Genomic DNA, 14,158 nt, shown 5'->3' with positions numbered 1-14,158 from the left:
GAGAGAAGGGAAGGAGGTAGAAGAATTTGGAACTCAAAAAGATGAATGTAGAGAAACAACTTTGCATGTAATTGGAAAAGAATAAAATAATATTAAAAAGAATTGGTTCAAAGATGAAAGAATATGTGTATATGTATGAATACATGTGTATTTATACTCAGCTGCATATGGAAATATATCAAACCCAGTTGGGAAATAGAAGAAAAGAGATAAGAGATGGGGGAGATCATAATAAAGGGAGGTCAGTGGTTAGAAGCAAATCGTACTTTTGAGCAGAGACAAGATAAAAAGAGAAAGAGAAAAATACATGAGAAAATAGGATGGAGGGGAAAAAATCCAATAATCATAAATGTGAAAGTGAATGGGATGAGTTCATCCTTAAAATGGAAACAGATAGTGGAATGGATTTAGAAAAAAAATCTGGGGTAACTAGATGTTCAGTGGATTCATGCACCAGCCCTGGAAGTCAGGAAAATTTGAGTTCAAATTTGACCTCAGACACTTAATAATTAATCTATCTGTGTGACCTTGGGCATGTCACTTAACCCCATTGCCTTGCAAAAACAAAAACAAACAAAAAAGAAAACAATCCAACAAAATGTTGTTTGCAAGAGACACACTTGAAATAGACACCCTGTTCTTGATTTTAATTTTTTTTCTCTTTCAGTTCTTTAACTCTTCTAGTAATTCTGTTGAGTTTTTGTTAAATCTACATTTTTCTTTGCAGCTTCACTTGTAGATATTTTCAGGTCATTGTCTTTTGAATATGTGTCTTGAGCTCTAATATACTTCAGCTGAAGTAAAATAAAAGCAGGGGTAGCAATCATAATCATAGACAAAATAAAAGCAAAAACAGACCTAAATAAAAGCTATAATCAGGGAAATTACATTTTGATAAAGGTACTGTTGAAATAGAGGTAATATCAAACATTTTTACAGCAAGCTTTTCTGATAAAGGACTCATTTCTCAAATATTCTGAGTATAGAATTGAATCAAATTTATAAAAATAAAATCTATAATTTCCAATTGATAAATGGTCAGAGTATACAAACAGGCAGTTTTTAGAAAAAAACCCCAAAGTTATCTATAGACATATAAAAATATTCTAAACCAATATTAATTGGAGAAATGTAAATTAAAATGACTTTGAGGTACTACTTTAGACCCTGTTAGAATTGACAAATGTTGAAGGGAATGAAGGAAAATAGGTACACTAATTAATTGTTTAAAGAGTTGTGTATAGCTTCAACCATTATGGTGAACAACACCCTTTGACTCACTTATACCATAACTTTATTAATTCTATATTCCAAAGATACTAAAGAACAGGAAAAGAACCTATATGTAAAAAGTAATTATAGGAACTCTTTTTTATGGTAGCAAAATATCGGACATTGAAGGATTGCTCATCAATCAGAGAATGACTGAGCAGGTTATGTCAAATGACTGTAGGGGAGCCATATTTTAAAATTTTAATTTAATTTTTTTGTTATATTTTAATTTTCAAACTGTCTCCCGCATTCCTCTTCACTCTGCTTTAAAGAAGGCATTTCATGTTTTCCCATAAACTCAATCTGCTCATTATTTCTTAAAGCATTCTAGCACAAACATATTCCAGAATTTGTTTAATCATTTCCCAATTGATGAATATTCCCTCAATTTTTTCATTCTTTGTCACCACAAAGAGAGCAGTTATAACTGTTTTTGAATTCATAGTTCCTTTTACTCTTTCCCTGATTACATTGGGAAATAGTCTTGATAGTGTTATTGTTGAGTTAAAGGATATACACAGTTTTGTAATGTTAGGCATAATTACAGATTGCTCTCCAAAATGACTGGATCAGTTCACATTTCTATCAATAATGTAGTGTCCCAGTGAGAGAGTACTATCATTCTATTGGAAATGGGGAGGGGGTGGTTTAGAAAAACATGGCAAGAATTATGTGAAGTGATGTAAAACATAGCACACAGAAGTTGAGATCATCATATTGAACAACAATAATATTTTAATGATGATCAACTGTGAAAGACTTGGTTACTCTAATCAATACAAAAATCTAAGATGTTTCCAAAGGACTCATGATGAAAAAAAATACTATCCTTCTTTAGGGAGATAACTGATAAAACTTGAATGCTAACTGAAGTATAATTTCTTTGGATGGAGTGAAAATTGAAAGTTCAAAATAAAAAAAAAACAATGAATGATAAAATAAATAGTGAAAACATTTTTTTTGCCAATTTTGTTTATAAGGAGATATGTTCTTAAATATTTGTGCCTCTTTTATTAAGTTGTTAAAATTCTTTTCATAATTTCCTTCCACACTTTTCATTTCCTTTCTCAATTTTTACTTTCCCTATATTGACTTTTATTTTTTTTCTCATTTTAGTTTTTCTTTAACGCTTCCAGGAATTCTTGTTGAGCTTATGTCCACTCTACATTTTTCTTTGAAGCTTTGCTTTTAAATGTTTGCAGGTCATTGTCTTTTGAATATATGTCTTGAGCTTCTCTTTCACCCTACTAACTTCACATGGTTAGGTACTTTTAATGTTGTTTTTTTGCTTATTTTCCCAGATAACTTTTTCAATTTGGACTTCTTGTTAAATTTGGGTTTTCTTTAACTCTTAAGTATAAGGGCAGGCAAGGGGGAAGTGCCAACTTTAATGTGTTTCAACCTTTAATTTCCTGCTGTTTCCACAGCTAGGTCAAAGGACATATATATGCTTTCAGTGCTTCACAGTTGGTTTTGAAGAGAAATCTGGTCACAGCTTTCCTTGACGCATTCTGGTTCTTCTTCAGGTAAGGCCTCTGTTCCCTGGCAATCATAATCCTTCTCTATCTTTGAACTGCAAATGGCACCCATATAGGACCCTTGTTCTCTTTTGTCTGTAAGTATTCCTCTCTATGAAGCTGAGATCCCTCCCCAGTTAGGATTTCTGCTCCTTTGTGACTACAAGTGCTCCTTTCCATCTTTGAACTGAAATACAAAACTGGATAATGGGTAATGGAGTTACCCAATGGCACCTTGTCTAATACCAAGTGCTAGCCTAGGGGACCACTGTAATCTCTTTCTGATCATGTATTCATTCCTTTTATTGTCTTGGCTCTAAGTGATTCCAGTACCATTGATACAGCTCTTGCCAATCTAGCATCCTACAGCACACACACAGCAAAGTACACAAAGTTTTTGCCAATCCAAGCTTCTTACCAGGTCTCACTGCAGTGTCCATATATCCTTTTTTTATCTCTATCTAAACTGTTCTGTACTGGAAAAAAATGACTCATTGTGATTGTTTTTAGTTGGTTTTCCTGCTTTTAATCTGATGTGATATGCTTTTTAAATTTGTTCCAATGAAAATATTGGTTGAACTAGGAAAAAAATGCTCACTTTACTCCATCATCTTGACCATACCCCTGGAATTATTTCTGTAGAGTAGAACTTCCATTAAATTATTTGCATTGAGTATTTTCAAAGATATACTTATTTAGCACTTACAATGTACAAATCCTTTTCAAATAAAGATGAAAAATAGTGCAGTCCATATCTTCAAGGAGCTTTTAGTTTGATAGGAGAGTTTCTATAAGTTTACACATAATTTATACACAAATTTATTACACAAATTTAAATATTTATATAATTCTGTTTTTAAAACTCCCTTGAACCTGAATTACAACTACTCCATGGATTTAGCCTTGGTTTTCAGACTTGGAAAAAATAATATCTTCAACCATTATTGGGGGAGACTCACTTATAGATATGGTTTTAACTGAAATAGCTCTGGGAGGGGGAAGTGATGTTATCTTGGCGGAATAGTAGAACTGGAAGGACTAATAATATGCTGTTAACCAGGCTTGAAAATATAGGAGATGAAAGTCGTGGTGGAGGAGCACCTTGTCATCCTCAACAGTGAGATCATGAATAACTCATACTTCTTTGTGAAAGGATACCTCTCTTTTAGAGACATGACATGTATAAGAAAGAATATGTACAGATATTTTTATTATTATTTTCAAATGGTAAAGATTGCTTCTTTTGAGGCAAAGATTGACTGGAATTACCAAAATGATTAAAAACATTGACCTTGGGTTTCTCAATGTAGTTCATTTTTCATAAATTAATAAGAGCTCTTTTCAAGTCACAGAAAATTTTTAAGTTACTTTGACAAGATTATACACTATTAGTTTTTTTTAAGATAGAAAATTACATCTGAATTTTTCCTTAGTTGAAACATAATTGTCTCAGAGCTTGAAAGTACATGAAGTACATTCTCTAACACATTTGAGTTGTGTGAACTAGGAACATTCACTTAACTTTTCTGTTGCCTTTTCTAGGCAAATTTCCAAGATATGTTACAAATACCCCACATTTCTAGTTCTTTTCTCTCTCTATCATTGTATCTATCCCTAACTTTATCCTATTCATTATCTTTATCTTTATCATTTTCTCTCTGTCCCTCACCCTATTCCTATTTCTATTTGAATTCTACTCCTTTTCTTTATTTTTGTCTCTGTTGCTTATAGTGCTCTATGATTTTTTTTGGTCAGTTTTAGGTACTCCCTTTACCGATACTAAACATAACTACTTTAAATTTTTAGTTGATAGTTTTTGGGGGATTCTGTGCCAAATTTTGTTATCTTATGGTAACCAGATGATGAAATTCCCTGGACTTGGCTAGATTGGTACTTGAACAGCAAATAAACAATCTATGATTGTATCCACATTTAAATTTTGATAAATTTGGTAAATTTTACCAACCTGGAAATATCTGGCAGAGCTTATGCTTCCCTTTATTGGCTTTCAAGAATCTAGTCTCATTTCCTTGCTGAGATAAGACATTAGCAAAGAAGACATTTGGTGGAAGAGTAATCATGACCTCTCAATAAATTCCAATCTTAGGTCATATGTGATGTCCTCAGTGCCTTAAAAATAATAGGCACCTAAATATTAGTAAATTAAATAAAATTATGGGAAGAACATACACATTTCAGTGTTTTGTGAAAAGCTAGGGTTTTTTTTACTTGTTCTGGAAAATTACACTTAAATGCATGCTTCAGTTTTGCAAGAAGTTGAGAAAGTTCAAAGTAGGAGTTGATTATAAAAGACCAATTAATTTGTTTTGAGATTTCAATTAGAATTTTACAGACTCTTCAATTTAAAGTTTTTGATGGACCCAAGAACTATAGAAAATAAGAAGGAAATTAGATCGAGTAGTTCATTTATTTGATCTTACTGCTGATTTTTTTAGGTTTTTGCAAGGCAATGGGGTTAAATGACTTGCCTAAGGTCATACAAGTAGGTAATTGTTAAGTGTCTGAGACTGCATTTGAACTCAGGTCCTCCTGACTCCAGGGCCAGTGCTCTATCCACTGATCAACATAGCTGCCCTTTACTGCCGAATTTTTAAGGAACACCTTCCTTAAAAAAATCCTTTTGTCAAATGGGGGGAGGGGAATCCACCTACTCTATCTTGTAGCTCTTTGAAGAAAAGTTCTAGAAGCAATGGAAACAGTCACTCCCTTTACCATCCTCTTCCTCCTCTCTCTTCCCTTCTTCACTTGCCTCATTTTTTGCCTGAAAAGGCAAAGGAAGAGTGCAGAGGCACATATACCCATACATACATACAACCACAAACATATAGGCAATATTCTCTGGTTCCTGTCATGAGCAGGTTCAAAGGTCTTTCATTTCAGTCTCACAACTAAATAAACATGCAGGATTATCATCATTATATTCTTGCTCTTTCATTTTATGACTCTAATAATGGTTTAGGGATTAGCTGGGTTAATGACTCCTGAAAATGTTCTGTTTTAAAGAGTTGGAAGACAAAGAAAAGTGCCTGCTTACAAAATCTTCCTTTTCCTAAACCATGGACTACAAACAGAGATAGTTTGGGCTGCACAGACGGCATAACATAAGTTTAATTTGGTTCTGATTGTGATGGAACAGATTCTTTTATATGTTTTAAAAAATGGCCATGTGAAAAAGGGTGCCATTGTTATGACTATGATTCTTTTTGGCACAAATTATAGAATTCTTAAATCTGGAAATGGATATGAGTGCTGAGAAAAAGTCACGTGTTTTAATTGAGAAGTAAAACTTAATACCAAAATCAGTTGGACACCTTTATCTTGAAGTTTACACTGTGGCTGCAAGAAGAACAGATTGGTTAATAAGTGCTGGTTTGTATTTTGCATATACTGCAGTTTACCAGATCAACAAATAATATCTCACCAGACCCACAGTTTAGATTGTAAGACTCATTGTGACTAAAGCTCTATAGGATCTAAGTGAAGGATGCTCTTAGTCCCTGATGTCAAGAAGTTGTTTGCTGTGTTATTATGAACTTCTAAGGGATAGAAAACAATGAAAAGGCAATGTAGTTTTCATAGAGCTACAAGGGTAAAACGTTTTAAGTTAGGAATAATATTTTGGGTGAATTAAGTCCCCTCTTTCACTGTTGACATCAGATATTGTCATGTAACAGTTGTTCACCCTTAAGAAATATTAAGAAATACAATGATTTTTTCCTATATCTTTAATTAAACCAACATATATTCTAATTTACAAAGCAAGTCAGCTGTCAGGCTTTCCTAACACTTCACAGAGACATCTCTTAAGGATATATATAATGTATTAGATGGCACTGAGGACACAGGTTTTTCTAATCCAATAGCATATGCCATTTGTTTTTCTCCATAACCAAGACCTCAAGAAACCTAGCAGAAGTGGCATAAAAAACAAAGGAGACATTGCAACAAATGAGACATATCCAAAAACAGGAAGAGAAAGAAAGCCAATAATATTGAATCCTTACCTGTCTCTTTTACCCTCTCTGTATTCTAAGCACCAAGAAAAGGGTGAGTTTCCAAATATCCAAATTGAAAGTACTAATTTTTCTTTGCTTATATATACTAGAAACACTAAATTCTAATATATATAGCTTTATGGAGCCATCTTCCTTGCCATGCTAAATCTAAATCCTTTAAGACAACCATTTCCTTTTGCAAATAAAATCAATTTCTGGCATCTGAGTTTCTTCTCATCTTTATATTATTTATCTAATAATGTTTTTTTAACTATATGTAAAGGTAATAATTATTCAATACATAATATTAGTCAAAAGATATGCCTTTTATTCTCAAGAAGGTAGCCCAATGTGAAATAATTTAAATCATGATATTAAGACTTGGTAATGTAACTAGCAGTTGTTGCTGTCTAGAACAGGTTTGGACACTTAGAACTGAAAGTGAAAAAGGTAAAAGCTATTTACTCATCTGACTTTCTCCTTCTCATTTGGTAAATGGGAGAGGGAGAGTTTTTCCAAAGTCCCTGTCTCCTCCTGCTACTTCTAAGAGATGTAATCTTTCCTTGGTCCATTTTTCTATCGCATATCATTCTCAGAGCCTGGAAACTCCCTGAGACCCTTGTGTTACAAGCCATGTTAGAATCTGACTTAATAGTGACTCCATTAGCCTGACTATGTAGTAGCCACTATTACTGGTGAAGACAGTTAGTAAAATGGATACAGTGCTGAGCCTGGAGATAGGTAAGTCTGAGGTCAAATGTGATCTTATATATTAATTAACTGTGTGACTCTGGCAAGTCACTTACCTTGGTTTTTCTCAAGTATAAAATAAGGATAATAAGAGAACTTACTTTTCAGTGATATTGTGAGGATCATATAAGATAATAGTTGTAAACAGCATTTAACAATGTCTGGCATATGACACTATATGTGCCCTTGTTTTCTTCCCCTCCCTTCACTAGTTAAATGAAGTTTCTGTTTTTTGCATTTTAGATACAACAAATCGTTAACAAATTTCAACTTTAAATTTTCAGCTTAGAACTCCCTGCCCAAAACAGAATTCTGACTAAGGGGCCCAAATTCTTGTCCTATAAGATGAACTGGTGAAAGCAACTAGGGGTATAATGAATAGAGCACTGGACCAGGAGTCAGGAAGAAATGAGTTCAAATTTGACCTTAATTTAGTCTTTAATTACTTCAGTTTCCTCAGTTGTAAAATGGGGATAACAGTAGTACTGAATTCACTGTTAAGATCTCCTGAGTTATTTGCAAAAATGTTTAACTGTAGTGCCAAGCACATACTTGAAACTTAATAAGTTCTATTCCCTTAACCCTATCCTTGCCTTAGTTCTATATATTTCCAGCAATTCCCTAGCATTCTCTATTGTACTCTCTTCCCCTCACATCATTAATATACAAAAATACCTTGAAAGAAAATTATGATTAATCATAGTTTTATATCATGGATAGATGTTTTCAAGTAACAAATCAGTAGTCAAAATAGATTTTATTAGACAAAATTTTGACACACTGCCTTACATTTAAAGTAGAGAGAAGAGCAGTTAAATATTGAAACATTTCAATGTTTTCCCCTTTCTCTTGGATAAAACAGTTGTTACACTTCCCAATGAGGAATTGATTAGGTAAATATGTTTGATTTTTCAGATTGCTACCACAAAATTGTATCCTGATCCTTATGTATCTTCTGCCCAACTGACTTACTTGCTTTTCCACCCTCAGAGTCCCCTTCTATCTGCCTCTCTCAAAATGGAAAACCTCCTTTAGTGTTGTTGGAAAAGTTCCATTGTGGCAGAAATCATCTCCTATCTCTCTATTTATGCATTGCAGGATTGTGGGAGGAGTGGTATTGTTTTGTCATTATAATTCCAAAGACAGATATGTTTCAATTTTTTTTCCTACTGGCTGAGGGTAAATCAAGATAATACCTGGTTATCTTTATCTCATATAATTTTTAGTGCAAAGATTACATTTAGTTGGATGACCCAGTATAGTAATTCTACTATTAAATTTGGGATTATTTTCTTGATCTTGTATATGTACTAAATGCAGGACTGAGAACAGACATTTAGAATGATAAGTTTCCTCCTCTCCATCACTGCTTGACTAATTGTATAGGTTGTTAACATTTATAAGGACATGGAAAGATTGTATTAAAACAGAATTCCTTCCCAGTTTTGCTAAAAGTGTTTTTTCCCCCTCTCTCTCTCTACTATTTTAGTACCTGTTTAACTTCCATTTGAATTATTTTGTAATAATGAAAAAGAACAAACTTTAAAGTCAGGAAGAACTGGGTTTAAATACTATCTTTGACAACATACTAGTTATGTAACAGTAAGCAAATAACTTTGTCTCTCTGTGCTCCAGATGATTTTTCTATAAGAGAAGATGCTGATCTTCATTGGGAGAATATGTTTTGTTTTCTTATTGAGATTATGAATTTTATTCATTGATAAACTATTTAGAAAACATTAAGAAAATAATTATGCCCAAATTCACTTTGTGTATAATATTCTATTAAACAAAAATATGATTAGCTTAATTGATTAAATTGTATTTGCTAGATATAGTAAATAGTGCTTAACATAGTACATATATGAGGCTAGATGACTGAGATGAATGAATGATACGCTACTATCAAGATATGAATTTTGTATGAATCTTTCCTTGAATCTCTTTAATTTTTTTCTCTTTACCTTTCTTTTTAAGAACTTTAATTTTCAAATTACATACAAACATAGTTTTCAGTATTCATTCTTTTTCAAGTTTTTGAGTTTCATATTTTTCTTCCACTCTCTCTTCCCTCCTCCCTCCTTATGGCAGCAAATAATCTGATATAGTTTGTACTTGTCCAATCGTATTTAACTTATTTCCATATTCATCATGTTGTGAAAGCAGAATTAGAACTAGGGGAAAAAAGCATGAAAAGAAAGAAAACACATGAAAGAAATTTTAAAAATGAGCATACTATTTTATGTTTTGTTCTGTATTCAGAATCCATACTTTCTTCTGTGAATCTTGATCGCATTTTCCTTAATAGGTCTCTCAGAATTGTCCTTGATATCTTTTGGGAATAGTTACCTTCATCATAATTGGTCATCTCACAACATTGCTGTTAGTATGAACAATATTCTTCTGGTTCTTTACACTTCATTCAGCATCATTCAGCAAGTCTTTCCATGTTTTCTGAAGTTAGACCACTCATGATTTCTTAAAGAAATTGATTGTTTCTATGATTTGCTGTTTGACCCACTCATTCTTTCAGGTTAGGTTACTTATTTTCCAATGAATTTTAGTCTATCTTTCCATCTTTATTGTATCATATGAGAAAGATGTATTTTGTATATCCAGCTTTCTTCATTTGATTGTTCTTGTGTATGTGACATGTACTGCAGAGAAGATGCATTACTTTCTATCTCCATTCAATTTTCTCAAGAAGTCTATTATATCTAACTCTTCTAAAAAAGTACTCTATAACATTCATATACCATAACTTTTTCAGCCTATTCAGCTTTTTTAGTCTATCTTTAGTCTACCCTCAATTGATGGATATCCCCTCAATTTCTAATTTTTGCCATTGAATAAAGATCTGTTTCAAATATTTTTGTACTTTAGGGTCTTTCCCTCTTTTTTATGTTATTTTTGGGATATAGACAAAGTAGTGGTATTTCTGGATCAAAGGGTATATATGGTTTTATTGCCATTTAGATACAGTTCCAAAATGCTCTCCAGGATGGTTGATCAGTCCACAACTCTCATCACCAGTACATTAGTATCCCAGTTTTTCCACATCCTCTTTAACTTTGATCATTTTTTTTATCATTTTAGCCAATCTGGTAGGTATGAGGTGGTATCTCAGAGTTCTTTTGATTTTCATTTTTCTAATCAATAATGATGTGAAACCTTTATTCATCTGACTTTAATTTTAATTTCTTCATTTTAAAACTACTGTCCATAGCCTTTGATCATTTATCAATTGTAGAATGACTTGTATTCTTTTAAATATGACTCAGTTCTCTACATATTTTAGAAATGAGTCATTTATCAAAAACACAAGCTGTGAAAATTCTTTCCTCCATCCTTCTACATTCATTCTAATCTTAATTTGATTGACTTGTGTAAAGCTTTTTTATTGAATGTTGTTGAAATTGTGCACTTTGTAATTTATTATGTTCTCTAACTCTTTTTTGGACTTAAACTTCCCCTATTCCATACATGTGACAGATAGACTATTCCTTGTTCTCTTAATTGACTTATGTTATCACCCTTTATATCTAATTCCTGTACCCATTTCTACCTTATCTTGGTATCTGGTGTGAGATACTGGTCTGTGCCTAGCTTTTGCCATAATATGTACTAATTTTCGCAGAAGTTTTTATCAAGAGTCTTTGGAATTTATCAAACAGAAAAATCACCATTCTATTTCTTTTGTGCCTAATCTATTCCCCAGATCTATTTCTCTTTTTCTTAGACAGTACCAGAAAACTTTGATGATTGACACTTCATAATAAATAATAAAACTAATTCTCTAGTTTTCTAATCTTCAATTTTTAAGTCTTTTCTTTGAATTTCAGGATTTCTAACTTGGTATTTAATTGGGATTTTTTAATTTGTTCTTTTTCTAGTTTTTTCAATGCATACCCAATTCATTGACCTCCTCTTTCTCCATTTTATTCATGTATGTATTTAGAAATTAAAATTTCCCCTCAAGAAATGCTTTGGCTGCTTCCCATAAGTTTTGGTATGTTGTTGGATTATTGGATGAAATTATTAATTGTTTCTATGATTTGCTTTCTTCTGTGAATGTTGATGGCATTTTCCTTAATAGGTCTCTCAGAATTGTCCTTGATATCTTTTGAGAATAGTTACCTTCATCATAATTGGTCATCTCACAACATTGCTGTTACTATGAACAATATTCTTCTGGTTCTTTACACTTCATTCAGCATCATTCAGCAAGTCTTTCCATGTTTTCTGAAGTTAGACCACTCATGATTTCTTACAGAAATTGATTGTTTCTATGATTTGCTGTTTGATCCACTCATTCTTTCAGGTGAGGTTACTTATTTTCCAGTGAATTTTAGTCTATCTTTCCATTTTTATTGTAGCATATGAAAAAGATCAATTTTTTATATCCAGCCTTCTTCATTTGATTGTTCTTGTGTATGTGACATGTACTGCAGAGAAGATGCATTACTTTCTATCCCCATTCAATTTTCTCAAGAAGTCTATCATATCTAAGTCTTCTAAAATTCTTTTCATCTCCGTACCATCCTTCTTGTTTACTTTATAAGTAGGTTTTTCTAATTCTGAGAGAGGGAAGTTGAGGTCTTCTACAATTATAGTTTTGTTCTCCATGTCTCCCTATAAATTGTTTAACTTCTTCAAGAATTTGGATGTCATCATTATGTGCATATGTGTTTGATGCTGTTATTACTTCATTGCCTATGGTACGTTTTGGAAAGATATAGTTTCCTTCTGTATTCCTTTCAATTTGGTCTATTTCTGCTTTTTTTTTCTTTGAGATAATGATTGCTACTCCTGTTTTTTTTTTTACTTCAAATGAAGCATAACATATTCTGCTCCTGCCTTTTACCTTTACCCTGTGCATATCTTTCTGCTTTAAATGTATTTCTTGTATACAACATATTGTAAGATTCTGGTTTCTAATTAACTCTATCTATTTCTCTTTTATGGGACACTTCATCCCATTCCCATTCACAGTTATGGATATTAACTCTGTATTTGCCTCCATGCTTTCTCCACTCATTTGTACTTTTCTCTTTCCTTTCCCCTTCCTTTTACTCACAGTGTTTTGCTTTTGACTGCTACCTCCCTGAATCTGTCCTCCCTTTTATCAACCCACTTCCTTTCTTCCTCCCTTTCCCCTTTTGTTCCATTTTAAAAAAATCCTTTATTTTTATTTTTCCCCTTTCTTTTCTGGCTCTCGTCTACTTTTTTTCTCTTCCCACTGCTTCCCTGTAGGGTGGGATAAATTTCTAAACCTTGTTGAAAAGCATGTTTTTTCTTCTTGGAGAAAAATCTGTGAAAGTAAGATTACCTCAGTGTTCGTACCCTCCCTTCTTTCTCTTTTTAATTTTAGATCCTTTATGTCTTCTCATGTGGTATTATTTATCCTTTAATTCCTCCACTTTCACCCAGCATAATCTTTTCTTTTACATGTCCTAATTGTTTTGTTGCTTTCTGTATCCACAACCTCTTTCAAAAGTATACTCCTTTTATCTGTCCTGATAGAAATATAATTCTAAAGAACCATAACCATCCTTGCATCATAATCAATTTATACACACACCTCTTTTTCAAATGCCCTCCTTCCAACTGCCCCATGTATAAAAACAGTCTTCCATAACGAAATGTTTGATCACATCATAGTCAATTGATACCCACATCAAAATCTGGTCTCAGACACTTAATAATTACCTAGCTGTGTGACCTTGGGCAAGCCACTTAACCCCATTTGCCTTGAAAAAAAAAACCTAAAAAAATTTTATACCCACACCCTCTTTCTAAGTATGCTTCTTTCAGCTTGTCCTAATAGAAACATAATTCCCAAGAGTTACAAGAATTATATTGCTGTGTAGGAATGTATACAGTTTAGTCTTATTGATTAACATTTTCCCCATTTTTATTTACCTTTTTGCCCATCTCTTGGGTCTTGTATTCAAAGATCTAATTTTCTTTTCTCTTCTGACTTTTTTATCAGTTAAGTTTAAAAGTCTTCCATTTCATTAAAAATCCACCTTGTTCTCTGAAAGATTAGCAGAATTTTGAATGGTCATTGATTCTGCATTGTAATCCAAGCTCCTTCCTCCTTCAGAATATTATATTTCAAGGCATTTGATTTTTTAATGTTGAAGGTGATAAGTTCTTTGTAATCCTGACTATGACTCTCCAGTATTTACATTGCATCTTTTTTGGCTGTTTGTAGTATTTTCTCTTTTAGTTGAGAATTCTGAAATTTGATTTCAATATTCCTTGGAGTTTTTATTTTGGGATAACTTTCTGGGGGTGGTCAATGAATTCTTCCAAGTGTTATTTTCTTGTTCTAGGATTTTTGGACAGGTTTCCTTGTTAATTTATTGCAAGATATTGTCCATATTCTTCTTTTGAGTGTTGCTTTCAGGTAGACCCATAATTTATAAATTAGCTGTTCTAGATATATTTTCCAGGTTCATTGTTTTTCCTAAGATGTACAATACATTTTCTTCTGTTTTTTCAGCCTTTTAGTTTTGTTTTATGAAATCTTGGTGTCTCATAGAGTGACATTTGTCCAATTCTAGTTTTTAGAGTTTTATTTTCTTCAGTTAAGCCTTT

General features: G+C 32.6%; 1 protein-coding gene across 3 annotated transcripts in view; it reads left to right on the top strand.

The window, feature by feature from the left end:
* The window catches only part of HNF4G (hepatocyte nuclear factor 4 gamma), a 176,455-nt gene that overhangs the window by 76,540 nt on the left and 85,757 nt on the right, over positions 1 to 14,158 (top strand). For 2 of the 3 annotated variants that reach the window (XM_074199528.1, XM_074199526.1), the window contains exon 2: positions 2,700 to 2,798. The exons of the other annotated variant lie outside the window; for it this stretch is intronic. The gene's annotated coding sequence lies outside the window, so the exon portion shown is untranslated. The remainder of the gene's footprint in view (positions 1 to 2,699; positions 2,799 to 14,158) is intronic. 3 annotated transcript variants of the gene reach the window in all.

The sequence above is a fragment of the Macrotis lagotis genome, chromosome X (genome assembly GCF_037893015.1).
Source record: "Macrotis lagotis isolate mMagLag1 chromosome X, bilby.v1.9.chrom.fasta, whole genome shotgun sequence".
In the NCBI taxonomy this organism is placed as follows: domain Eukaryota; kingdom Metazoa; phylum Chordata; class Mammalia; order Peramelemorphia; family Peramelidae; genus Macrotis; species Macrotis lagotis.
The sequence above is the reverse complement of the archived record's forward strand: the minus strand, read 5'-3'. Positions and strand labels throughout refer to the sequence as shown.